Raw genomic sequence first — 26699 nt, forward strand, 5'->3', positions numbered from 1 at the left:
TATTAGTAAAATAAAATATTAATACTATAATATTATAAAATTATTTCATCTAAATTATCTCATTACACACATTATTTCATTATTTATATAAATAATTTGATATGAATTACTAATTGGGCATTTACTGTAGGACAGACACAGATGAAACAAATGTGAGCAAAATGAGTCAAAAATTTCCATTGTTAAGGAGCTTACATCTAAGGAGACAAAATGAAAATAAAGATAAGTATGCACATTACATAGTACGCTACAACACTAAGAAAAAAAATGAAAATAGTGGGATATGTGTTGAAATTTTTGAAGAAAATTTCACTGGGAAGCAGCTTTTGAGTAAAAACCAGAGCAAGAGATGGAATTAGCCTAGCAAGTGTGAAATGGAAACATAATCGAATTCATATGCAATATATGAACTATTTCAAGCAAGTTATACTTTTAAAATAGCATCTTACCCTGTTAGTGAACATTATGCCATTTCCCTTCTGAATTAAAAAAACAAACAAACCCTCAAATGTTGAAATTTAAGTTGATGACTGCAAACTAACTCCATTCAACTACTGAATACCATATCCTTATTTGTCATAACCATTGTTACATGTCAGTAATACATACAGTATCTTCTCCACATGGTAGGGCCTTACAAAAAGAAGTAGATCAACAGCAACATGAATCAGAGATGAAACGGGAATATCCAGTTACTCTCAATACATCAATAATCACTTTTCTAAAAAGGAGAACACGTGGTTAGAAATAAATAATTTTTTAAAAGCTTTTGAAACTAATTTGGTTATTTATCATTTTAATCTGATGTCAGAAGCCTTTGTTATCTAGAGCTTTCTGAGCAGTTCTCCTAAAGCCCAAGAGGAAAGAACTGTTTGTGTTTCTTCAAGTATCCTGATGTATGGGAGAGAATTTTCTCTTGTGAGTCCTTACCATACCCACGATAATTTTGGTACCATTTCATAATCGGTGGTTCTGATTTCTCATAATTTTGTTGTTTATGTCACTGAACTAACAAAATTTTGTAAGTCATTCAGTTTTCACGTGGCGATTCCACCGACCTGTTTTATCCTATTAAAACTGTTGTTGTAACCTTTTGCCAGTTATCTCACAGCTATCTTGTATATTCCTGTAACCATAACGCCTAGCATAGGGTCTGACACAAGCCAGGGAAGGGTTATTTGGAGGCAGTCAAGTAATGCTTGAGAGAGTGATATCCCTAGATCAAATTGTCTGGGTTCAAATCCTAGAATTGCCCTTCTAGCTCTGGGACTTAAGCAAATTACTTACTAGACACAATTATAAAATCTTTTAACGTTTGTAACTTGCATGGGATTCAGTAAGGCCATACATGCATTTAGCAGTGAGTTCATGTGAAAGCTTATTACTGTTAAACATTAACATTTTAAAAGAAACAAATAACGGGGGATGGCTCAGATTTAATGACACTCCCTTTTAGACACAGGAACTAAGAACTGTCTCAATCTGTTCTATTCTTAAAAGTCTTTTTTTATCATAGTTTTAAAGAACCATAAACAGCATGATCATGAATTCTATACATTGCGATTCACCATGCTTTCTTCTGACAAGTATTTTAAAAATGTCTTGTAATAGGTTTGCATAAGTACAATTAAGGAGAGTGATGTTTCTAAATGCCTATTCTGCATGAATTTCTAAACTACAATTGAATATAAACATATTCTAGAAAAATTATCTCTTCAAATTCTTTCATTTTGCTCCTGTTACAATGATTAGTGATGTTATAGTAAAAATTTTTATCAAGTAAAAAAAAAAAAAAAATCCTTGTGATAAGAGCTAGAATAAGAAACATAGCCAGTTCAGTCACATTAAAGAAATAAAAGAAAGTGAAGTCAATATGAGCAATGACAGTATACCATGATTTATATTTAAAATACTTTTTCAACTAATGGAATTATCTGTTTGTCTTCCAGTGAATAATGTTATGTATTTGGAAGTCGTAGCATCTGTTCTTGTAAGATAATATATGAAAGAAAGAGAATTAATTTGTCTTTAACCATGTGGTATAAAACATTAATTATGAACTCAAAGAATAATGAAACATTATTTCAACTGAAGTGAAATCAGATCTAAATTTATTAATGTTATTGGATACTACATTAAATATAGGCTATTAATAACAGATATAATAACTGAAACTTTTTTTAGGGATTATTTGGTATAAGACTGCTTACACATAATGCCATAAACAAATTACATAGATATGAAACAGCATAGATTTGTAATACGAGCTCAGACAATTAAGTTCACAAACTCATTCTAGAAAAAGCGCTATATATCTCGTTGCTGAATATTACTACAATAATCACCTTCGAAGTACTCCCCTTGGGAAGCTATGCACTGACACTAGGGCCTAGTCTACCCTTCAAAGCAATTTGGAACTCTTTTTCTGGAATGGCCGTCAGAGCTCTTGTCATATTACCCTTGATGTCCTGAATGTCATCAAAATGTCTTCCTTTCAATATTTCCTTTATCTTCGGGCCAAGAAAGAAGTCATTGGGGGCCAGATCAGGTGAGTAAGGAGGGTGTTCCAATACAGCTATTTGTTTACTGGCTAAAAACTCCCTCACACACAGTGCCGTTTGAGCTGGTGCATTGCTGTGATGCAAGAGCCATGAAATGTTGGTGAAAAGTTCAGGTCGTCTAAATTTTTCAAGCAGCCTTTTCAGCAATTCCAAATAGTAAACTCGGTAACTGTTTGTCCAGTTGTTACAAATTCATAATGAATAATCTCTCTGATATCAAAAAAGGTTAGCAATATCGTTGCAACAAGTTTGCAAACTTAATTGTCGACCTCGTACAACAGCCTTAGGTTTACTATTTATTTTCTGACCTTGGCCACGCTACTTTCACTCTCTACATGAAATCTGATCTATAAAATCAATAGAATTTTACTTAATGGAGATCCTCCCCTTAAAGAGTTTAGACGAGGACCTAACTTTGTGTTATATACTGAAGTGTAATTTCCTTTCTTTCATCCTGCCATTCTTTTCTAAAAAGTATATGAGTTCATGAGCATGTTTTTCTTTTGTATGACATTTAAACAATTAGATAAATGATTAAATCAGACTGTACTAATTAAAGTTATATATTTTTCTAAAAATTGACTTTTTGATGTTAATGTATGCTATTGTGAATGATGTTTCATGAAAAGCAGCTGCTCGCACACAGGATTTAAGTATGTGCTTATTTTACTTCTACACGAACTCTTTATCTGAGGATTTATATCCCCTTTATTTAAAGAATATTTATGAAGCTTGAAAACAAAACAAAACAAAAAAATAAATGATTAATAATCAGTCTGTCATACATTCCAGGCACATTTCTGTCTTTGAGTCTTCATTTTCTGTTCCCTCTCCATGGATTGTGCTTCCCTCTTGTACCTACATACTTTCTTCTCTTGCTTTTGGTTTTTACCCAAAAGCCACTTTCCCAGTGAAGATTTCGCCTGCCACCTTATCTAAAATTTCAACCCATATCCTTTTCTCATTGTTTTTTCCTTAGAACACATTACTGTAGCATATTACATAATGTGCTTTCTTATCTTGGAGGAAGATTGAATAGAAGAAAAAAGACCTTGATAAAGTAGAGAGAAATTTTGAAATACATATAAATGGCTAAGGCAAGAACTGATATTGAAATAGGATACAATTGATATTTAGATCCAGAGGAAGAGAATTACCATGATGAGAAACTTCACTAGGCTTGAAATACAACATAAGAAAGATGGATTTAATATGAAGATTTTGAGGATGTTAGTACATGATTGGAGGTAGTGAGAAATCAAAACATTAAGAAGACAAGTTTTACTGCTTACTGAATTTATCAGGGAATGAGATAGACACTTGAAAAGAGAAACTGCCAAAATATGCCAATAACAATGGCATCAGTTTGAACATTCCTGTAATACACCTGGCATTAAACAGATAACTGCTCATCTAAAGCAGAAAAAATGCACCTAACCTCGCTATTTCATAATTTCTCAATTAACAGATAAATATCTTTATTTAAGTAACTAAATATATAACTTAAAAATATTTTTTTTCCTTCATTCTTTTATACTTTCAGGAAACTATGCAAATAGAGTTTCAAAAAATTAACTCAGAAAATATTCTCCTGATGTAACGCCTATGCATTTTATTGGGTTAAATTTAAATACACTGGTGTATCAGAACATATAAGAAAATTTTAGGTCATTCTATTTTTCTCAACTGTGATAACCTCTGTGCTATATTGGAGACTTTCTGACCCTACAATTTCTTTTTCTTTTCTTTTATTTTTTTTAAGATTTCAAAAAATGTTTAATAGAACGCCAACTTACTGATCTGATATAATTTGATTTTATATTTTCATATACAGATGTCAAAAGTCATTTTATTTTTGTGTTATATAAATCAAATTATGTTGATTACAAAATTACCATAAGACTCTTTGGTATTAATAAATCATACATATAATAAAAATGTTTGAGGTTCCTTTAAATGACATTTTTAATAGTGCTGGTACATCAGCAATACAAGATCATGTTCTGAAAAACTAAAATGACAAAAGAAGACTGATTGTAGTCTATGGATTTCAATTCAGTATGAACCACGTTTCTCTTCTCTTTTTAATGAAATTATATCTACAGAAGTAAACTTGGCAAAATTAGAGCAGGAAATCAAAGGAGTTGGGCAAAACTGGCATTTTACTACTCTTCTAAGCCATATATGTCCTTTAAAAATTTTAAATAGTCAATGTATTTCATAGAAATAGGTGATGGCATCCCGACCAACACATCGTCTCTCTCTTTCAAGGGTGATTTTGCTATCTGCGTGGGCATTATATTTATTCTCCAGTTCAGGGCACAGAAAAATGACTCATAATTGATTTGTTCATTGTTTTCAAACTCGGACAGTAAGGATTCTAAAAGATCATTACTCAAAGGTACCCTGAAGGACTTGCATAGCCTTTTGATGGCTTTGCTGGGTAATACTTTTTTTTTCTCTCGATCTTGGTATACAGAGCTACAAATGAGTCTTTCAAAGTTCTCAAAAGAATTTTTCTTGAGCTGTTCACGGGCCATTGCAATTAGGACCTTCACATCTGGACAACGGTCATCAGGCACCCTGTAGTGACGTGCAATGGTTACAAATTCTTGTTCTGTGAGTTTCCCAACACCTATGGTCATCACTATGTCTCTGAATGTATTACAATCCATCTTCTTCGTGAGCCCAGGGTCAGCAGCCCTAAATACCTGCCTGACGTCTCCAGATTTCGATATTTTTTCTTTCAGCTTTTCTAGAACAAGTTCAAGGTTGCTCAAAGGAAACTTGTCTGAATTGTCCTCCATGAATTTTAAGGTGTACTCATCAGCACTCAACACAAGAAACAGGTGGCCATTCACATTCACTTTGGCTCCAATATACAGCTCCTCGGCTTTGATATATTCTGATAGTTCACTTTTAAAAACTTCTTGTCCAGGCTTCTCAACACGCATTCTTTTCAAGAACTTCCGGAAACTAGAAACGGAATTCCTCTCTGTGGGTTCAAACACTGAAATTGTGTCATCACTGAGAAAATAAGATATAATAAACAGTCTGCCCTCATTGGCACATTGTTTTGTGACTAGTTTTGCTAAGAAACGGAGTATACGGCTTGTGTTGCCATAGCTATCGTTTTCCATGAATTTCCTGACATTCCTCAGATGAAGACAAGGTTTGGGCACGAGGCCTATACAAGAGCAGAGAGAATCCTCTTCAGAACCAAAGCCCGTATAAGGTGGAAATTTCCTTTCTATTTTTGGAGGAGGTGGAGCCTTGAATGAAATCGGTGTAAAGTTCTCAATTCCATATTTATTTTTATAATAAGTCTTCGTAAATTCATCACAGTCACAAAGGACCACTTTCCTTCCCCACACATTGATGGTGGTTCCTAAGGACAGGTCACTATCTTTGTAAAACTCTTGCTCTGATTTTCCTAGCTTGTATTTATCCAACAGGTAGCCATGCACATGTTTCACTCCCAAGCCACCATACAAATTGAGAACTGTCTGATTTGTTACCTCACCTGGTTGGTAGAGTCCAGGGGGGCCATACTTGGGCAGCTTTCTCCTCTGGAGGAAAAATGGCATAGCATCCCGGCCTGAGTTGTGTGGTAGCAATTCTTTGATTTCAATAGTATCATCAGACAGAAAGTAATGCAAGATGAGTTCTCTACGGTCCCCAAATAATGAGGCGGAATCATCCCACATGCAGAAGAAACGCAACACCTTTCTATCATACTGGAGGAATTGTTTCAGGGTGTCGGAGGATTGCTGGGGACGTAAGCGCTTTACGCAGTCTAGCTTCTTTCTCCATATCTTCGTGGAAGGATCTTCCGGACACTGTCCTGGAGGGTTTAATTTGACTCCTATTTTCCTCAAAAAGTTTTTTGTGAATGCATCACAGTCGTAAATCTTGAATGTTCGGCCATAAAAGACAATGTCTATGTTGATGTTGAAATGATGCACCGTATAAAACTGAGCATCCTCCGGAGGTGGGAGAGAAATCCGATGACGCCTGATGAAAGTCCCTTGAGGCACTCCGCTGTTTCTCACCTCTGGTTCGTTTACCTGAATTGTGTCATCTTCGAGATAGAAGAGGATTTTATAGCATCTGATGCCATAGTTTTCTTGACTTGTCTCACGCACTTTATCTTCCACGTAGGCATCGAAAGATAATACCTGTTTGTCAAAAGCTACCCAGGACGGTGCGTCACTTCCTACTTCTTTAGTAAATACACTGTATTTGTGCTTCATCTTTTGCCCGAGAAGCGGTTCTCCGCCTATTCCAGGTTTACTTTCACCCACCAGCATGCTAACATTGTTGCAAAAGCCCCAGTGTTGAGATTTGTGGAACTTCTTCTTTCCCACGTTGCGGCTGAAGCTGTAGCCGGGCAAGAGCGGCAGGGCCATGGTTCTGAGCTTCCAAGAGTCAAGGATCCTAGGGGAAAGGGGCCCGCAGGTGGTGGCAGCTGCTTTGCGACCGCGACATTGAGCCCCCACTCTCAACGCGTTACCTAGAGACAGGAGGCTGCGTCACAGAAGAGTGGCCCCATAATTTCTCTGACGATTCAGAATCCTTTCTATGGAAATAAAGTTGATGTCGTAGACAGTTGAAATGTCCCACTTAGCGGTCCTCTGTGTAACTGAACTTTTGGCATATTAAATATCCTCCATATTTAGCAGCAATACAGGCTACATAGTAAGACATTAATCATAACCATTTTTAAACGCATATTACATTTTTCATCTCAGTGTATATATTTCCTTTGATATCAAAGAAAATTAAATTACAAAATCATTATAAAAATGGCAACTCTGCATAGATTGTCCCCAAAATTTCAATATATCTTGTGTTTGTTCTGCTACCTTAGAGAAAATGGTATCTTATGACATTTCCCCAACGTTATACAGTAGGCGTTTTTTGCTCTTCTACTTTCAGAGACGCAATCGAGGTTCAGAGAGTACATGCTAGTCTTATAACCACTTGGGCTTAAATTTTGACTTTGTCAGTTAATAGTGGTGCTGTGGACTGAATTGTGTCTCCCCCCAAATTCATGTGTTGAGGTCCTAACCTGTGATGTGACTGTATTTGGACATAGGGCCTATAAGATGAACAAGAAAGTAATTAAATGTGGTCATGGGCTGGGGGAGGGCTGATCCTATAGGATTAGTATTCTTATTAGAAAAGACACCAGAGCGCTAGTACATTCTCTCTCTCTTTCTCTCTCTTTTTCTCTCTCTCTTTCTCCAACACTCCCCACCCACCCACCCAGGTAGGACAAAAAAAGGAGAAGGTGTACGTCTACTGCATGATGGAAGGGAGCTCTCTTTTCATCAGAAACCAACGATGCTGGTACCTTGGGCTTGGCCTTCTAATTTTCAGAACTGTGAGAAAATAAATTTCTGTTGCTGAAGCCACTCCATCTATGGTATTTTGTTGTAGTACCCTGAGCAGACTAATACAAGCGGTATGGCTTTCAACAAGTTGTTTTAACATTTCTGTGCCTCAATTTCCACAACTGTAAAAAGTGTGACACTGTACTTACATATTATGAGTCATAGTCAGGTTTACCTGAGAGGTTGGTAAAAGAGCACATACTTTCATCTATAAGATGAACAAGGTCTGAGGATCTGATATAGAGCACAGTAACTATAGTTCATCAGAATGTGTTATATAATTGAAATTTGCTAAGAGAGTAGAATTTAAATGTTCTCTCTCTCTCACACGCACACATAAATAGATAGATAGATAGATGGATAGATAGATAGACAGACGGACAGACAGACAGACAGACAGACAGACAGACAGACAAAGTGACAGATGTGTGTACTAGATGAGGGGAATCTTTTTATAGTATACTTACATATCAAATCACCATGATGCACCCTTTAAATATCTTACAAATGTGTATGTCAACTATAACTCAGGAAAGCTGAAATTTTAAAACAAGAGAACCTGAATATGATGGAATGATTTAAATTCAGCAGTAAGTAGCTTTTGTTTCCATATCATTTATAGAGCAATGTTGTCAGTAAGTCAGCAAAAAATAATTGACATCATCGAAAAGCCTCAGTTAAATTAAGATCTGAGATACACCAAAACCATTGTCTCCGTTATTTTTTTATTCAGAATATCTTTAAAATGAATATAATTGAATCTAGAGAGAAAATGTTAATTTTTTTGTTGTCGTTGTAATGCAGAGTTATGTCACCTTCAGTTTAAAGTATGGATTTATGTAAAAATTAACTATTTTATGTTCTTAATATATTCATTGGACATTTTTAAATGGGTAAAAATGTAACATCTGAAAGAAACAACTTATAATATTTCAACAGTGTTGTTTTTATCTGAAGAATCCCTCTTTCATGCTAAGAATGCCTATGTGCTATTTTTGATTTGATGAACCCCGTTTATAACTTTAGTTTTTTTTCTATTGAATGCATCAGACTCCCTTAAATGACCTTCATGCTATCATTAACTTAGATGTGAGATTATGATTTTAAAAAATCAGAAAATTCAGGTTTCTCTTGGAGTTTATCCATTAACCTACTTGTTGTACAAAAGGTAAGATTAAAGACACTGAGGATTTTCCTTAAATCATGGAGCCCATGTAAAGACTGGGCTAAGACTAGAATTGAAGTATTCTGATCCAAGAACAATCTTTCAGTCCCATTGGCCTTCAATATTTAATTCTTACAGTTAGGTACATGATAAATGTTACCTAGTCCCAAAATATAATAGGCTGTTATAAATTCAATATTCCAATTAATGCAGAATTTTCATAAGCTATAGGGAATAATATTTTTAAAGCTTTAGAATAGTTTAAAGCTTTAGAATAGTAATCACTCTGTAGTAATGAAAATATTTTGTATTTGTCCTGCCCTGTATAGTAACCAAAACCCATCTGTGGCTATTGAGCACTTGCACTATCTAGGGTAACTAAGAAAATTAATTCTTAATTTAATTTTACCTAAATTAAGCTAGTGGCTACAGTCGTGTACAGTTCAGTTTTAGAATAAAATTAGAAGTACAGACTAAATTATCTTGAATAGTTGTTGTACTTCATGGACATTATTGTAAGATTAATAATTGGCATTTATAATAATATGATATTTAGGAATACAGTCTTCATGTTTCTATAAGCCCATATGCTCATCTCTTTATGACTGTATAGAGATCGATATAACTATGTACACCAGACACCTAATGCAAATGATGGTTCTGCACTTGTATGGAAAGATACTAAGATAATTAGTTAAATGAACTCGCTGTTATTTATCTCAAGAATGTTGAGAATGTTGTTTAGAGTATCATCTTTATGAAAATCCATGGAATAACTTTTTCATAGCACATGGTACTAGGAAAAGCCATGAAATGAATAATTTATTTTACATCTCTCCTCTTTCTTTGCTGATAGGAATCTTAATCCAAATGTTCAGCTCATCTTTTAAAACTGAGTAGTCATCGATAACATAAGTAATAAATGTACCAAATTTACTGCTTTGAATTGGGTTTTACTATTCTTATTTTTATCTTGCTTGGCTTTATCTATTTATTCCTCTTTTTATAAATTCCATTTTATATCAAGATATATACATTCATTTACATATATTTGATATGCTGTGTAAAAGAATATATAATGGCCAATAAGTATAGAGTTCTAAATTTCATTAATAATTGGAAAAATCCATTTTAAAACCATAATGAGCTACCACTACACATCTAAAAGATGGTGGATATTAAATAAACATCCCCCTCACACACACACACACACACACACAACAACAACAACAACAACAACCACCAAGGGACCAACGATTGGTTATATACAATAAGAAGAATTGAAATTTTCATACACTGCTGATAGAAGTATAAATTTGTAAAACAGCTTCAGAAAACTCTTCAGAAAAATGTTTTTCTAAACTGAAGGTGAACATATGAATAGCTATGACTCAATAAATCCGCTCTGATATATAAACGCAGCAGAAATGCTACATATGTGCATCAAAAGGCATGTACAAAATGTCCATTGCTCTACTATCCATAACAGCCACCAAACAGTAACCATTGCATGTTCAACAATAGCAGTTGATAAATAAATTAAGGTTTATTCATACAATTGATGCTACACAGTAAGGAAACATTGAAATAATAGTACTGAGTCTCACAAACATACTGTTGAGTGAATAAAGTTAGAAATAAAAAACGCATTGTTTATGAGTCCATTTATACGAAGTTCAAAATACCCAGTTTACCTTTGGTGTTAAAGTCAGGTTATGGTTACTTTGGGGGGAAGAAAGGACTTTGACAGGGTGCAAGCGAGAGAGACATTTGGGGTGCTTATATGTTTTGTTGATTTGGGAGGTGATTAGATAGTGTGCCTCATTGGTGGAATTCATAGAGATGTATGCTTAGGATTTCTACAATCTTTTGTCTGTATGTGATAACATGAAATATGTAAACAAATTTACCTTAAAATTCTGGTATATCACATGCATGTATATATCACAGTCCAAATAGTCTTAGGAGAAAGACAGTAAATAAATACATTGAAAAATATTAGAGCGACATGATAAAGGCTGAAAAGTCTAAAGGAACTATTTTCTCAAGGGTTAAAAGTGTCATTTTTCATTATATAAACTCATTGTGATGTGTGTATATGATGCACATTTTAGAGAATATATTTTTAAAAGTGTATTATGATTTCTTAATATTTTAAACATAAGTCTGATATATTCTATATAGTATGGAATTGAAATAAGAACATGAGCAATAGTAATCTCACAAATATAGTTCAGGAACCATTAGTTTTTGTGTTTTTATGAGTATTCTACCTTGAAGGTTAAAAGGAAAAACAAGCCTTAAAATATTACTTATCTTCATGCTGTGAAGTTACTAACAAGGATGATACTTTGTTAGTTTAAAAAAACAATCCTGTGAAGGAATTCCTCATTAGAAATTTGATATGGGTATAGTTTGCATATATTATAATTGCCTAGTATTTAAAACCTCTATAGCGAATTTTTACTTTTCCTTTGGCTATATGCCTACTTTTCTTAAATTGATTTATGAATGTCCAAGGTTGCTTTGCAGTTTTATCCTTTTAGCAATAATAGATGCAATATATCACAAAAACAAATTTTTAAGAGAACATCATTAGAGTGATGTAGCACTAGTAATAAACCCCTTCACACTTGGATGAACTTAAATCAGTTTCTCTTTATTGATTTTTGGTCATAACATAATTTTAAAGTTCAACTCAGTTAATAAAAAAAGATTTGCTTGGTGTTATGGGCAAAATTCTTGTGTTGTAACTTCCACTTCATTTATGGAAGACTGTTACAGTTGTATCATATATGGATCTTGAATAGACATAGTAATGAGAATATTATTTTATGATAATCTTTATGCATAATATCTTTTCCTCCCCTTTTATTGATGTGAATCCTTCAACTCATCTTTATTATGATAGTATTCAATGACGCCTTAAGTAAATATTTATATCCTATTGCCTCTGATTTGTGTATATTGTTGTGTGTGTGTGTGTGTAAAATGAAAAAAATGTATTTATCAAATGTACAAATAATGAATATGTTTAAATGGTTTATGCATTTCATGAGAGCATTTAAATTATTCTTACTAACAATGTGATCATTTCCTTTAGAAGGCTACACATTATTTATTTACATAGGACTGAAAGACCTATGTAAAGAGTGGGTGGTTTTCTTGTAATTCACTCCTTTCATTTCATTCATTAAATAGTCTTTAAAATCAATTATTTTGACTTGTTTTTAACATTATGAATCAAAGACTCTATGAAGGGTCTATCCTATCAGGAGAATGAGTCCCTTCATCCAGAATGAAGTAATTAAATGCATGTGAAAAGGTAAAGGAAAATAGGTTGTATATGAAATCAAGTAAGGATACTAAACTTGTATTTATCGCTATTCTTCCTGTGAAGCAGTGTCTACCATAATGGTTCTTTTTTTCCCCCACAGCAATGTAACAGATTACATGTACTACATGATTCTCTGGGCTCACTCAGACATAGCATTACAGCATTTATAAAATTCTCAGCTCTCTATCAATAATTCCTCGCCTTTCGTTTTTTACACAAGGAAACCAACCATAATGCAAGAGAGCAAGAGTTCACATAATATAACTTCACATTCACTCTATACTTTAAAAAGGAAACTATTAACAAATTTATTTGCTTTATTTTTAAACATGCCATCCAATACTCTTCACACATCTGTGTTAAGACTGCAGATAAACACATCTGCCCCATAACATAATAAGCACACACTAAAGGGGAAGGTAGCATCAGACGATTACCAATCAATGGCTTGAGGAAAATTTGAGTACAATTGTGTTATTAGCCTGAATGACAGAATAAAATTTTCACTGACTCTTGAAAAAAAGAAAGGCAGTGGATACTTGCTCTATTATGCATCACTATAAAAAGAACAAGATCTATATTTTAATTTATCTAGAGATAAAGAAGTCCTCTATGGAACTGACCAAAACCCAAACCCAAAATATATCCCTCCAACATCTCTCCCGTCCCCTCTCATCAAAGCTTTAGACATCTTTGCAAGTTCAAATGTTATCTAATTTTTAAAAATGATTTTCAATGCATTCATTAGTTCAACAAATATTTATTTAGCTAGTCATCCTACTAAAGGTCAGATGGTCTAATTGAAGCAGACATGAGGATCACTTGTTGATATAGTAAAAGGTGTCTAAAGAAGGTACCAGGATAAGGGTAGGCAGACAACAGACATATGAGTATAAATTTCCAATGAAAAAAGACGGGAACTATCCCATTTCTCACAGTGACAACCATGTGGTCATCATAACACATCAAACACATTTGGAGGTGGTTTAATAGCACCATTAAAACAGAGGCCTCAGACTCATAAAGAACTACTTCAAATTCAATTTAAGATACTTGCCACGTTGCTGAGCTTTGATAATTTTCTTAACATATTTAAGCTCCCATGTCTTCTTAATCTATCACATTAGACCACTAGGATTTTTGTGAATATTGAACGAGATAATATGTGTAAAACACTTAGGTTCTAGAACATAACACATGCTCAATCAATGATAGGTTTCATCTGCTGCATCTATAACCTAAGACAAAATTTGAAGCCAATATGTATCATAACCACAAAAATGGATTAATATTTATTTCTAAATGAGCTAAGAAAAATTTCAAAAGTCTATTTACTGAAAGCCTAATACTATCAGCTTCCCTCTATGAGGTCATGTGACATTATCATCAAAATTAACAATAGAGAAATGACATAGTTGTTTGCTACAATTTCAAAGACTGCATTGCTGATGAGAGCTGCTTTAGAAATACTGGCATGAAACATTTTCTAAATTGAACATAATTACAGGATCTACCTTGGGTTTCAATTGGCAAGAATTTCAGTTCTGCGTGGCTTTAATTAATAACATTGGATGTATAAATTATTTATTTTTTCTATAGGGAGGCTTATCCAGAAAGGCATAGGTAATTTAAACCTTCCATACTATATGAGAAAAATATTTTTTTCTTAAAACCCTAATTCTATTCTTCAAAGAATAAAACATTATCATACTGGCTACCGCAATCATCCTTTTGTTTTGTCTGTTTGTTTGCTTGTTCATTTATAAGGACACTGAGATGGTAAGTCAATAAGAAAATAGAGGGCAAAGTCAGGCCATGTTCTCCTGAGATTTAACTCTGTGAAGTAACATCTAGAATTAATAACATGTGAACCTGGAACTAGTCGACCAGGTAATTGACTTCAACAATATTCATCATTAATCCAGATAATTGCGATTCCATTTTACTTAAATAAGTTGTTGCACATTGGCAAGAGCGAGTCTACAGCACTCCTACGTGGCTCAGGGTTGACTGCCATCATTCACAGTATGCCAATGGCTCATGCTGGCATTGGTTAGCGGCTTGGTATCTACCCTGGTACTCTAGGCACCTATATCTCAAAAAGATGGAAGATCAACACCAAGCTTTCCATTTACACGTAATATGTAGAATGAGATATTCAAGATCCCCAAATATAACCCTGTTTGCTATTTCTTTTTCAGATTCCAGCACATTTTTCTCAAAAGTTCATCCTACTTTCTAGAACTTTTATTCTGCAGTGGTGTATGCCATTTTTTGGTTTGTTTTTTTTAAACCACTCAAGCACAATTATTTAAAACAAACACATGTGTACTCCCTGTAAAGTACAGGGAATACAGTGTGATTCCTGCTAGAGTCCATTCCTCTTCATGATCCCCAAAACTGTATAAAATAGTATCGCATTATTTTCTGGTTTTAAGGAAAAAAGGGAGAATTTGCAGAATCACAACATCATCAAGTGGCAGAGTTTAGAGATTACAGTCCAACCTCCTAAAGTTAAAAACTAAAAGAATGCAGTTCAAAGAAATGATGATGTTAAACAATCAGCCAATGATGGAGCTAGTACCATTCATATTTTGTCATTAAACATCATTAAACTTCTGAAAAACATATACGTATAAACTAAAAATGGTTTTTCATAAAGCTTTTTCACAGCAATCAATAAAGAGGTTACAATTCTACCTTTATATTGTAATTCTGATGAACACATACATAATACTTTAAAACTGTTAAACAAGCATGTAGAAAATACAGGGGGTGCCAATAAAAAATGTATACACTTTTTAAGAGAGGAAAAAACTCTATTAAAATTGTAATACTCAATATGTACCGATAACAAAGATGAATACAAGTCATGTGTATACATTTTTCTGGCACCCCCAGTATCTAAATAATAACACTCTCCAATATTCTTCAACAGATATTCTCCAATAAAAAACAAGATTATTTATTCAATTCCCTCAGCTTGAGATTGACAAGATATATTGCTATTCCAAGGAGTCTACTTTGATAACCTTCTTACACTTGAGTTGGTTAAATTCAGAATAGCTATGTTTGCAGGAAAGAATAAAAATTAATTAAAAGTATTCATCCACCACTCACTGAGCCTCCCTAGAAGCTATAAAGAGCCAATGGGCAACTACAGCCCATATTTCCCACCTCTAATCATCCTGAAATTATATATCCTTTACTCCTACAGTTTATAAACAGTAGTATAAATTATGCATGTAGCCAAACTGATAATATGAAACACTCTTAGAAACAAAACAGAAACCTGTACAAACTCTCCAGTTTTGTCAGTGAAAATAGCCTTTTTATTACAAAGTGGCATTCTTATAACTTCAAAAATAGGTTTACATTGTTATAGAATATTTAATTCAGGAATGAAAAATGTATATATTTTTAATCAACTTGCAAAACAACAAAATGGATTTTTCATCAGCATTGCCAGAGGTGAAGGAACCTTCCATGATGAAAGAAGCAGAAAACCTATTTCAACTATCGCAGTACCTTAAGGATGAATAAGATAGTTTTTATTTTGGATAATAAATCACTTTTGTAGCATTTCGAAAATCAAGGAACTCGCTTATCAAAATAGAATTTAGTCATCACAATGCAAAATCCTCAGGCAATGAGAATTGCAGTAAAATTTTCTCCTTTTATAACTGGATCAATATTTTTGAGTATATGTGTATTCACTGAGTCCCTTTAACCTACTATATTTCATATTTGCTACAAATTCTTCTATGTCACAAGAGACCGAAAGATTGAAATTAAATCTAAACACATAAACACACTATCGAGTGGACACAAACATACACAAAGAAAAAACTTTTTACTCATCATTCTGAATACTCAGCATTGCATTGCCATGATTATAATACCAGGAATTCGGCTTTGTTGCCAGGCCTAAGAGTCTATTCAGAGGAATTTTAGCAGAACATAATAAATAGGGTATACTGTTCTCTAGACCTCTTGTTCCCGGGATAATACATACTAAGTGCCATCTGAATTCCCTAGCTTATCTCTAGTTCCCATGTTTTTGAGACAGCAACAAAGAATATGTTGACAATGATCAACCCTTCCTACCAAAAGGTCCTTGCATATACTTTTCTTTCTGGCTGCAAGGCACTTCCCTCTCAGTCAAGTTAAATTAATGCTTTCTTATTCTTCATTTGTCAGTCAAACAATGAATTTTTTTTAGGGGGAGGGGTTTTCTGAACTCCTTTATATATCCTTTATATATCCTATGTACCTCCACACTTATCCAATTGCTACTGGTACAATTGATCAATTAATATCTTACTCCCCAACTTTGTCCTTGAGGACAAAAATCATGTTTATTTTTGCCAATTTTGTGTCTCAGGTTTTTAGTAAAGAATGTGATACATAGAAAGTATTCCATATATTAGTTTTGAAAAATCTTAATCCAATTCCAGCACTTTCTGTTGTCTGAAACCCAGTGTGTAGTAGACTTCATTCAACCTTACCTCTCTACTTGTTAATAAACAAATGTATACTTGTAAGTCATGCTCTGAGTGAATCATGAATCAGAAAATGGAAGTGACCATTTTGGAGTGGCAGTCTCTAGTTTGCAAATATATACAACTGAATATAGAAATGAAACTGCTTGGAGCTGATGGGATCAAGGGTCATAGATATGCAACAATTCAGATGTTAGTTGCTGGAATGAAAACAAAAGAGCATATGCTCAAGAGACTCAAGTATTATTAAGCATTAAATGAACATGCAACTTCAGTTCATGTACAAGGCATTCCTTTTGTAACAAGGATATCTTTGGTTAAAATTTACCAAAGATCAGATCCTCAAAATATTGAGGAAATGACCCAGCATCTAATTAGGAAGTCACTAGAATTCCATGTTTTCAAGTGCTATAATTACTCAAATTTGTCTCTACGTTACATGTTTTCTAGTTTTCCCCTTAAAGTAACTCAGTACTTTATACTTGTGTATATTATTGAATTACTCTCTTCTTAGAAAATTATTTTAAAATTACTACTGCATTGGTAAAGCACTATTGTTTGATGTCCAAGCTTTCAGCCTCCAGTGTAACATTATCACACTTTTAATTCTTTCATTGAACCATTAGTGCTTGAACTTATGCAAATTAAAGCCAGTAAAATGAATCCTGAACACTTTCAATCAACTTTTTTCATCAATTACTTTCCAGACAATACAATGATAAACAGACAATAGTCTAGTAGTAATCTAGTGCATGTATAATAAGCTGTCAATTTTTTATGTTTAATTCAGCCAGAAATATTCAAAATCCTGTATTTATTTCTGTGCATATAAGCTTTATATACATCAGTTATCAAACATGTTTAGTAAAATCAGTAATGTCTTTTCTCTAAAATACATTAATGCTATATAGTTATTTAAATATAAATTTACAGCAAATGTATAAAGTCCATTCAGCAATCATATCTGATCCTTCCCTTCTTCTCAGTCTATAGAAACTTCATTGTTCAAAGATGTACAAAGTAAGGTTGAAGTTAAAGGCCTTAAGCAAAGTCAATGTACCAGGACTTCATATCTGACATCCTGTAATTATCAAATAAAGAGATTTTCGCGCGTCTCATGAGTTTGACACCTAGAAATAATGGGTGGAATCAACAGAGCTATGTTCTATTTGCTTGGGATAGGAGAAGGAGATAATGAAATCAAGCTTGCAGGTATAAATAAAAATGAAATGCAGTTCATTTCTGTTTCCAGCTAAGCAAATATGGGAAAGGAAAGGGACAAATGTATATTACTCTACTGCTTACCCATTTACCCTTCACCAAAAAATTAAAAATAAATAAATAACTAGGGTTATTAAATATCTTTGTTATACCAATACATATTCCTGTGTAAAAACTTTTATCCTCAAACAATTTTTTCCAGCTTTTATATTGGAAAAGGTGTAATAGTTATTTTACTAATATCATACCTATTAATAATACCGAGTGAAAATCTAACTAATTGAAATAATTTTTGTTACTAGTTATTTCAAGAATGTGTTGATTGTACAAGGTTACAAAACTAAGTGTGTAATAAATTAAAAAAATAGAATACTTTCTTAGCATTTGGAGAGGTAATTTCTCATTGCTAACATTTACATGAGCTTGAAATAGAGCGTTTGGCTATAATCTGAAAAGATTCAATCTATCAACACTATACGTGATCTGTTGATATATGGAATACTACCTTGTCAGACAAAAAAGTTTCAACAATCACATTCTGACAACAAAAGCACAGTCATTGTAATATTTGCTGCATGATGTGGAAAACACGTACCCTATATGAAGTCTGACAATTAAGGTCACGAACTTGTTTCAACGATGTTGCTAACCTTTTTCGATATCAGAGGGAAAATTCACTATGAATTTGTACCAACTTAAAAAACAGTTAACCAAATTTACTATTTGTAAGTGCTGAAAAGGCTGCATAAAAATGTTAGACAACCTGAACTTTTCACCAACAATTCATGGCTCTTGCATCACGACAATGCACCAGCTCACACAGCACTGTCTGGGAGGGAGTTTTTAGCCAGTAAACAAATAACTGAATTGGAATACCCTCCCTACTCACCTGATCTGGCCCCCAGTGACTTCTTTCTTTACCAAAAAATAAAGGAAATATTGAAAGGAAGACTTTTTGATGACATTCAGAACATCAAGGGTAATATGATGACATCTGTGATGGCCATTACACAAAAAGAGTTCCCAAATTGCTTTGAAGGGTGGACCAGGCGCTGGCATCGGTACATAGCTTCCCAAGGGGAGTATTTCGAAGGTGACCATAGTGATATTCAGCAATGAGGTATGTGGCACTTTTTCTAGGATGAGTTAGCAAATTCAATTGTCTGACCTCATATAAGTAACTAGACCTTACTTAAAACAATGTTATCTAACATATAGCTCCATAAAAATGTCTGAATGAATTAATCCATATGCCTTTTACAATGATGGGAATTTTACTATTTTTTTTTTCTAGGATACTTTTCTTTTGCCCTTCCTCTCTCTCTTCCTCCCTGCTATTGCTTTCTTTTTAGCTTCAAACTATTCCCAAAGTCACGTGGTCCTTATGGCTGGCAGAATCCTGCCCATGATATAACCTTGAATGTGCAGGAGTCATACGAATATTTTATAGTTTCACTCTCGTAATTATATTATGTTATTTTTGCTGCTTGTAAAGAGCTTTTGCAGATGCAATTAATAACTCTAATCAGATGACATTGAGTTAAAAAAAAAAGATTATTCTGGGTGGGCCTTGTCTAATTAGGGGAATACTTTAAAAGTTAGAGCGAGTCAAATCAACAGAGATGCCCTTCTGTTGGCTTGGAACAAAGCAAATGGTCACACTGCAAACTAAATAAGGAAGGCACTGTATGGCTAGGACCTGAGAGTGGCCTGTAGATTCTGAGAGTAACCCCAGGCTGATGGCCGTAAGAAAATAAAAGACTCTGGTTGTGCCACTGCAAGTAGCTGAAGTCTTCTAACAACCCTAGTGCTCTCAGAAAATGACCTCAATCTCCAGATGAGAACTCAGCACTGGCTGGTATCTTGATTTCAGTCTTTTGAGGCTGAGCAAGGAGCGCAGCCACACTGTGCCTGTATCTCTAACCCATGGGAACTGACATGATAGATGTATGTTGTTTTAAGCCATTAAGTTTGTGGTCATTTGTTATGTAGCAATAGACAACTAATACAGTCTTGGTGCCTTATCTGAATCATAGGAGTTCTGTTCTCCAGGAAAAAAACAAAAAAAAACAAAACATAATTATACAATTTTAGGAAAATTTACTAATTTTAACCTATTTCAACTAATTAAAAGTATAATCACTGATGAACGTATTTACTGAATGACATATATAATTTCATATCGCTCTTTTATATCAGTCTGTCTCCCATCCAAGTACTTGGGTGGTATGATCGCAGACTTCATCAGTCTGTCTAAAACACCTTCAGCAATATATCATGTTAGTCTATGTTCTGCAGAACATAAAGTTACTTTCATTGTCAACTTTATTTTACGCCATCAGATTACTATCCACTTAAAAAAAAATGACTGGAACACCAAAACAGTTTAATTGAGAAGTCAAGTTCGTAAAATCAGAGAGATTGGAATTCCCATCAGGTCTCAGACACTTATATCAATGACAGGGGCCTCATATACCTCCTTTATGTCATTCTGGAATCTCCATTAACATGAGGTAAACTAGTTCCCACATGGAAAGGAGAACTAGCTTCTAAGAATATATTCCCACATAATAAAATGCAGATTACAATTTTACTAACAATTGTGACCTCAATAAATTAAAAAAAAAAAAAAAGAAACGAGGAAAAAAAAAGAAAAAAAAAGAAGCACTACCATCAGTATAACTTGAATGCATCTGAAGAAGAAATAACCTGAACACTCGAAAAGCTGGCTTAAAAAATTTTTAAAGTAGTGATTCTTACATCTTTTTTTGTTATTGAGAAAAGAGGATATGTGATGATTCCTTCTGTACAAGAGTGGTCAATCTCCCCTGAATAAAGCTTTGCTAAATATGTGTCCATCTCAGTATTTCTCTCAGCTTGCAGATAATGATTAATTTGAATAGTCACTTTATATACTGAGAACCAGTTCCTTCAAAATAGTTGTTTTAGCTTATTCTTTTTTCTCCTCATAACCAATAACAATTAATTGAGCCATCATGCAAAGTACCATAGAATAGAAATAAAGAAATAGGTTATAGGTTAAATAATCAAGTCTTTGAAGGGTGCTATGTGGGGGCAAATATTTCCTTACCTTTAGCTATAAAACGACAAATTGCTTTATATCAACTTGGATTCTCTATGTGATTAAAGCCTGTGGACAAGAGGGAGAGTTTAAATAAAACCCAGTGGATAACTATCCAGTATTTTTTTTTAAAAAAAGTCTTATGGGAACTTGCTCTGAATGAAAATCAGTGCACACTCACATAGCATAAATAATAATGAGATTTATAGTGATGAGACAGTATGCTTTGGCATTGCACTGTCAAAGACAGAATTTGTGGCTTTCTGCCAATCAAGCTTAAAGGGTATGTCACAACATTCAGATCACGTTACATAAATGAAAAGATTATACAATAGAGGAGCCAATATCCCTAACTTGTTTTAATATTCTATCAAACAATATAAAACATTTCCTTTCACATCCGTCTCTTTGATTTATGTGAAGCTCCTTGTGCTACTTTCTTTTTTTTTTTCTTTTTTTTTCATTAAAATAAAAATTCCCCTCAACGATTTTAAAATAATCAATTTTGGTAAATAATCCTATTTACTTAAAATACAAGAAGCACAGAAAACCATTTAAAACTTGTGATGTGCAATTTTGGAAAAAGACAACAAAAGCAGTGTAAATAACTGTGGGGGATTTCCAAACTCTAAACCTGCACTTCAATGATTTGAGCATTCTAAATTGGTGAGGCCTCCTCAGAAAACTCATCTGTATATGCACATTTAGTGATGATGTATGCTAGAGTACAATATAATAGAGGAGAGGAAGTAATTTATAATTAAAACCACATGTTTCCAATAGACTAAATGAACCTTCAAGATCTCCGTTGGACACTTTAATTCGTATATCCATTCAGCAAGAACATTTTTAGGGAGCTATTGTATTCTTAGTTCTGCCTAGGAATATAGTGCTGGAGGAAGGAAGAAGCAGCAGAAAACAGAATTTTCTTTCTTTAGAGTCTATCATTCAGTGTGATGGTACATACAGAGAATATAAGCAAAGACCCCAATAAACCCCACTTAAGTTCTAAAGTACAGTGGCAAGTAAATGGGGGATAAGAGTCTGTCTTACGTAGTACCAGATATCTGGACAAATACTTGTAAATAAAATTCAGAAAACCAACCAGAGGATTATACACAAGTATGCAACGTCAAACTGCCACATGCACAAAAGCTTTCCAATAGTTCATTTTTGCCCCCTGTAAGGTTTAGAATCATTTAGACAATAAATTTCAACTAATTGTATCAACTAGGTCGAAATGTATGCACATGTGACATACGCTAGCAAGTTTGTAATTGCCTTAAAAGACTTAGACTCTCAAATTGAACAGTATTGGCAAAATGTCCAAGGAGGAAAGGGTAGAATGAGACTGTGAGTTCATTTGGAATTTAAGATGTTAATATGAATTCATGGAGAGGTGAAGAGGGAGAGAGGGAGAGAGGGAGGGAGGGAGGGAGAGAGAGAGAAGAGTATATCATTATATAAGTAAATGGGACACAAAAGTGAATAATGTAAAGTGTTGCAATCACAGAAAACATAGTCTAAGTGGAAAACATAATGAGGAAACACTTGCTAATAATAATATAGGTAATAAAGGGAAGTGAGTAGGAAGAAGAAAGTTCTATATAAACACATAATTAGAGCAACTAACCCACAGAAAGGTGAAAGAAGGGTTCAGGAATCTATTAAGAAATAAAGGAAAAGATGCCTTGGTGGAGTCTGGGTGGATTAAATTTAGAGCTGAGAAAAGGCGGTTGGAGAGAGTGTGCTAGTGATGGGCATAGGTGCCCCAGATAGAAGGAACCACACATGCAAAAGCGCATAGTTAAATGAAACCACTGCCTGTTCCATTCAGAGCACTGCAGAATGGGGATGGAATGTCACAAGAAAAGTGAGCAGAGAGATAGTGAGAGGCCAGTAAATCAAGCTCATAATTCAGGTGTTATAGTGAAGGCAAAGGAGGTCATGGGAATACTGTACCAGGGCAGTGTCACTGTCAAGTTCATTGTAGAGAGCACTCTCTGGTTCTCTCTGTTTTAGAAAGACTTAAGACTGAATGCAAGAATGTAAGTTTAGCGTTGTTACAATTATTTAGATGATAAAGAATGCGGGTCTAGAAAATGAGTGGTTCTGAGATGGAAAGGAGAGGAGAAACCTACTATCTATACATAAGGAAAATTCATGGGATTTAGTTTGATTCAATGTGGGAGTGAAAGCAAAAGAGTTGAAAATGACTACCATATGCCTGGTTCGAGCCGTTGGTTAGGTGGTAGTTCTTTTAAAATGCTAGGGGATGTAGAGAAAGAAGTACAGATTATGGAGAGAGGAAGATTATGATGCTTGGCCAAAACCCAAACAAAATGCATCAAAATGCACAGAAAGAACAGAAATCAGAATATGGGTTACCAAATAAAAAGAAATCTGTGTGTAGATAGGCTACAAAAATAATACTTTATCAAAACAAACAAACAAACAAACAAAAAATTTTTCTCCTAGTTTACTTAATTTCCAGAGGATATGTTATTTTAAGATAAGCAAAATTTAAATTAAAAATTCAGTTTAGGGGCCGGCCCGGTGGCTCAGGCGGTTGGAGCTACATGCTCCATGCTCCTAACTCTGAAGGCTGCTGGTTCGATTCCCACAGGGCAAGTGGGCTCTCAACCACAAGGATGCCAGTTCAACTCCTTGAGTCCCGCAAGGGATGGTGGGCAGCACCCACTGCAACTAAGATTGAACACGGCACCTTGAGCTGAGCTGCCTCCTGCATGGCTCAGTTGGTTGGAGCGTGGGCTCTCAACCACAGCATTGCCAGTTTGATTCCTCGAGTCCCGCAAGGGATGGTGGGCAGCGGCCCATGCTACTAAAGATTGAACATGGCACCTTGAGCTGAGCTGCCACTGAGCTCCCAGATGGCTCAGTTGGTTGGAGCGTGTCCTCTCAACCACAAGGTTGCCAGTTCGACTCCCGCAAGAGATGGTGGGCTGCGCCCCCTGCAACTAGCAACTGGCAACTGGACCTGGAGCTGAGCTGTGCCCTCCACAGCTAAGACTGAAAGGACAACAACTTGAAGCTGAACAGCACCCTCCACAACTAAGATAGAAAAGACAACAACGTGACTTGGGAAAAAAAAAGTCCTGGAAGGACACACTGTTCCCCAACCCAATAAAGTCCTGCTCCCCTTCTCCAATAAAATCTTAAAAAAAGAAAAGAAAAATTCAGCTTAATGCCTTTCAAAGGCAATTGAGGTAAAATATGTTTTTATTAAAATTGCCAAGCTCGTTGTTGAACACCATCACACAATTTATCAAAGACATACAAGATTCAGAATAATCACTGTTTTTAAGTACTTAAAAGCCAGAAAACATGTAACCTACAAATGCATGTAAGTTTTAAATGAGCTCCTCTAGTTGAAAAGAGTAAATATGATTTGCTGAACACATTTTGCAAACCTTGTGTCTACATAATATGAATTACACATACCTATTCAAGTTTCCTTTTATCTATCTACCTTCCTACCTACCTACCTAATTATCTAAAATGAGGACTCATGATATAAAAATTTGTCACAAGATAAGCATGATAAAGACTCTGAGCAGTGACATCTCAGTAATCATAAAGGAATGATGCACTTATGGAATTTTAAACTTAGATTATGTATAGAATCGATGCCCTCCAGTAACCTGACCGGGGTTTATTTTAATTCACTAATACATAAAAAATTCACAAAAACTGTTAATTTTACTCAATTCTAAGAAATTGATTTATTTTTCTTCATCTGCTTTGGAAACACAATTAGGAAGTGGACATCAACAATACGGGGAAAGTTTACCAAGATACCTCATTCCAGTGATTTGCTCTTTCAAAAGTAACTTCACTTTTCTGTTTCTGCAATTTTTTTCATCTAATTTTACAGAAGATAGGAGACCGCTGAGCATTAGATTATGGACAGGTTTTGAAGGAATGATTTCACACTAAGAATCAAGAAAAAAATTCAGTCATTCAAATAGACAAAACCTTAGGGTGCCCCAGAGAAAAACAACTTCTGAAATCTTTTCACTTTGATCATCAACCCGTTTTAAGTCATTTGTCTGGACTCCTGATGGGCTCATATCTAGAGAGGTCTGGAACTTATAAAAAAGGATCTTTTCCTTCCATCTTTCCTTATTTCAGACTGAAATGGCAAAGTGCCTAGATACCACAGGTAAGTGCCAGAAGCTGCATTAAAAATTTGGCTGTTGTTAAATGCCTTCGAAGAAACTTCTGTTTTCATCAGGAAATGGCAATTACATGGATAATATGGCCTGCCATGGTTTATTCTGGAGAAAGGAAATGGTCCATAGTGTGAATATTTTCCTTATGTTTGTTCTCACTTCATACACATTAGTAGTTCTCATAGCAGCATGTGATAAAAATTAAGTAGATACAATCTAGCACTGTATATACTGCTATTTATTCTCCTTACAGTTTTTTCTCCTTCTGCACCAATACAAGTAATCCTGGCATTCATGCATTTATTTGAACAAAATCTTGCAATCGACTAAGATGAAAAATACTTTGGTTCATTTTCCTATTTAATTTTTTCTTCATTAGTTATTTAAAAATTTAGGTTGTTCTTCAATCTCCTTTTTAAGAGAATTTTAAATAAGGATTTAAATAATTTTAATGGCAAATCATACAATGATCAGCAAGTTTGTTGTGTTGGTAGCAGTTTTTGTTGTTTTGTTTCGTTTTCTAGTCTTCCCATAACTCATGTAACATGTAATTGCTTAAAGAAGCCAAAATGTAATATTTCAATCTTCTGTAGAGTGCCAATCACTCCCAAAACTCTTCTTAATAATAATAATGGAAAGAAAACTGAATTTAGGGTCTGGGCTTAAAATGCTTTATCAGTTCAAGCACTTATTAATTAATGGTCTTTATTAAATCGCTTAACCTCCCTGAGATTTAATTTTTTCATATATAAATAGGAATAATACAGACGTGTCCTACATTTCTGATAGGGTTATATGAAGGTTATATGTTACAATTTATATCAAAGTGCTTTGTGGTGAATGAATCACCATCCAAAATATTATTAAGATAGTTAGTTCCACCTCAACCAGGGTCCTCAAGCTACTTCGGAAGGAAATTTTCATCACCTTCACCTTAACTAGTCAGATATCATAAATATCCCATTCTATCCCTCCGCTGTGTGTTATTTTCAGGCTATAGGCTGAGTTAAATCTCATTCAAAGTATTTATTTGCTGAGTAGGCTTGCTTTTATTCCTAACCTGAGGTTTTCTCTCCACTTAAAACACAATTCAACTTTATCCGGAGGTTTTTATAATGATAATGTGGTATATTCCTTCAAACATAAAGAGGTATGAAATAGAAAATTATGCTAATATATAAATACAAAAAAAACAAGTGAGAGACAAAAATGTTTTTATCTGCCAGAACTCTAATCCTAAAG

At 34.2% G+C, this 26699-nt stretch overlaps 1 protein-coding gene and 1 pseudogene across 7 annotated transcripts in view; both read right to left on the reverse strand.

Moving 5' to 3' along the window:
• Positions 1-26699, reverse strand: part of ERBB4 (erb-b2 receptor tyrosine kinase 4) — a 1035063-nt gene that overhangs the window by 729293 nt on the left and 279071 nt on the right. The gene's annotated exons all lie outside the window — the stretch shown is intronic.
• On the reverse strand, positions 4727-6970 carry LOC109445057 (EF-hand domain-containing family member C2; annotated as a pseudogene).

This window comes from Rhinolophus sinicus, linkage group LG01, assembly GCF_036562045.2.
Source record: "Rhinolophus sinicus isolate RSC01 linkage group LG01, ASM3656204v1, whole genome shotgun sequence".
Taxonomy (NCBI): Eukaryota; Metazoa; Chordata; class Mammalia; order Chiroptera; family Rhinolophidae; genus Rhinolophus; species Rhinolophus sinicus.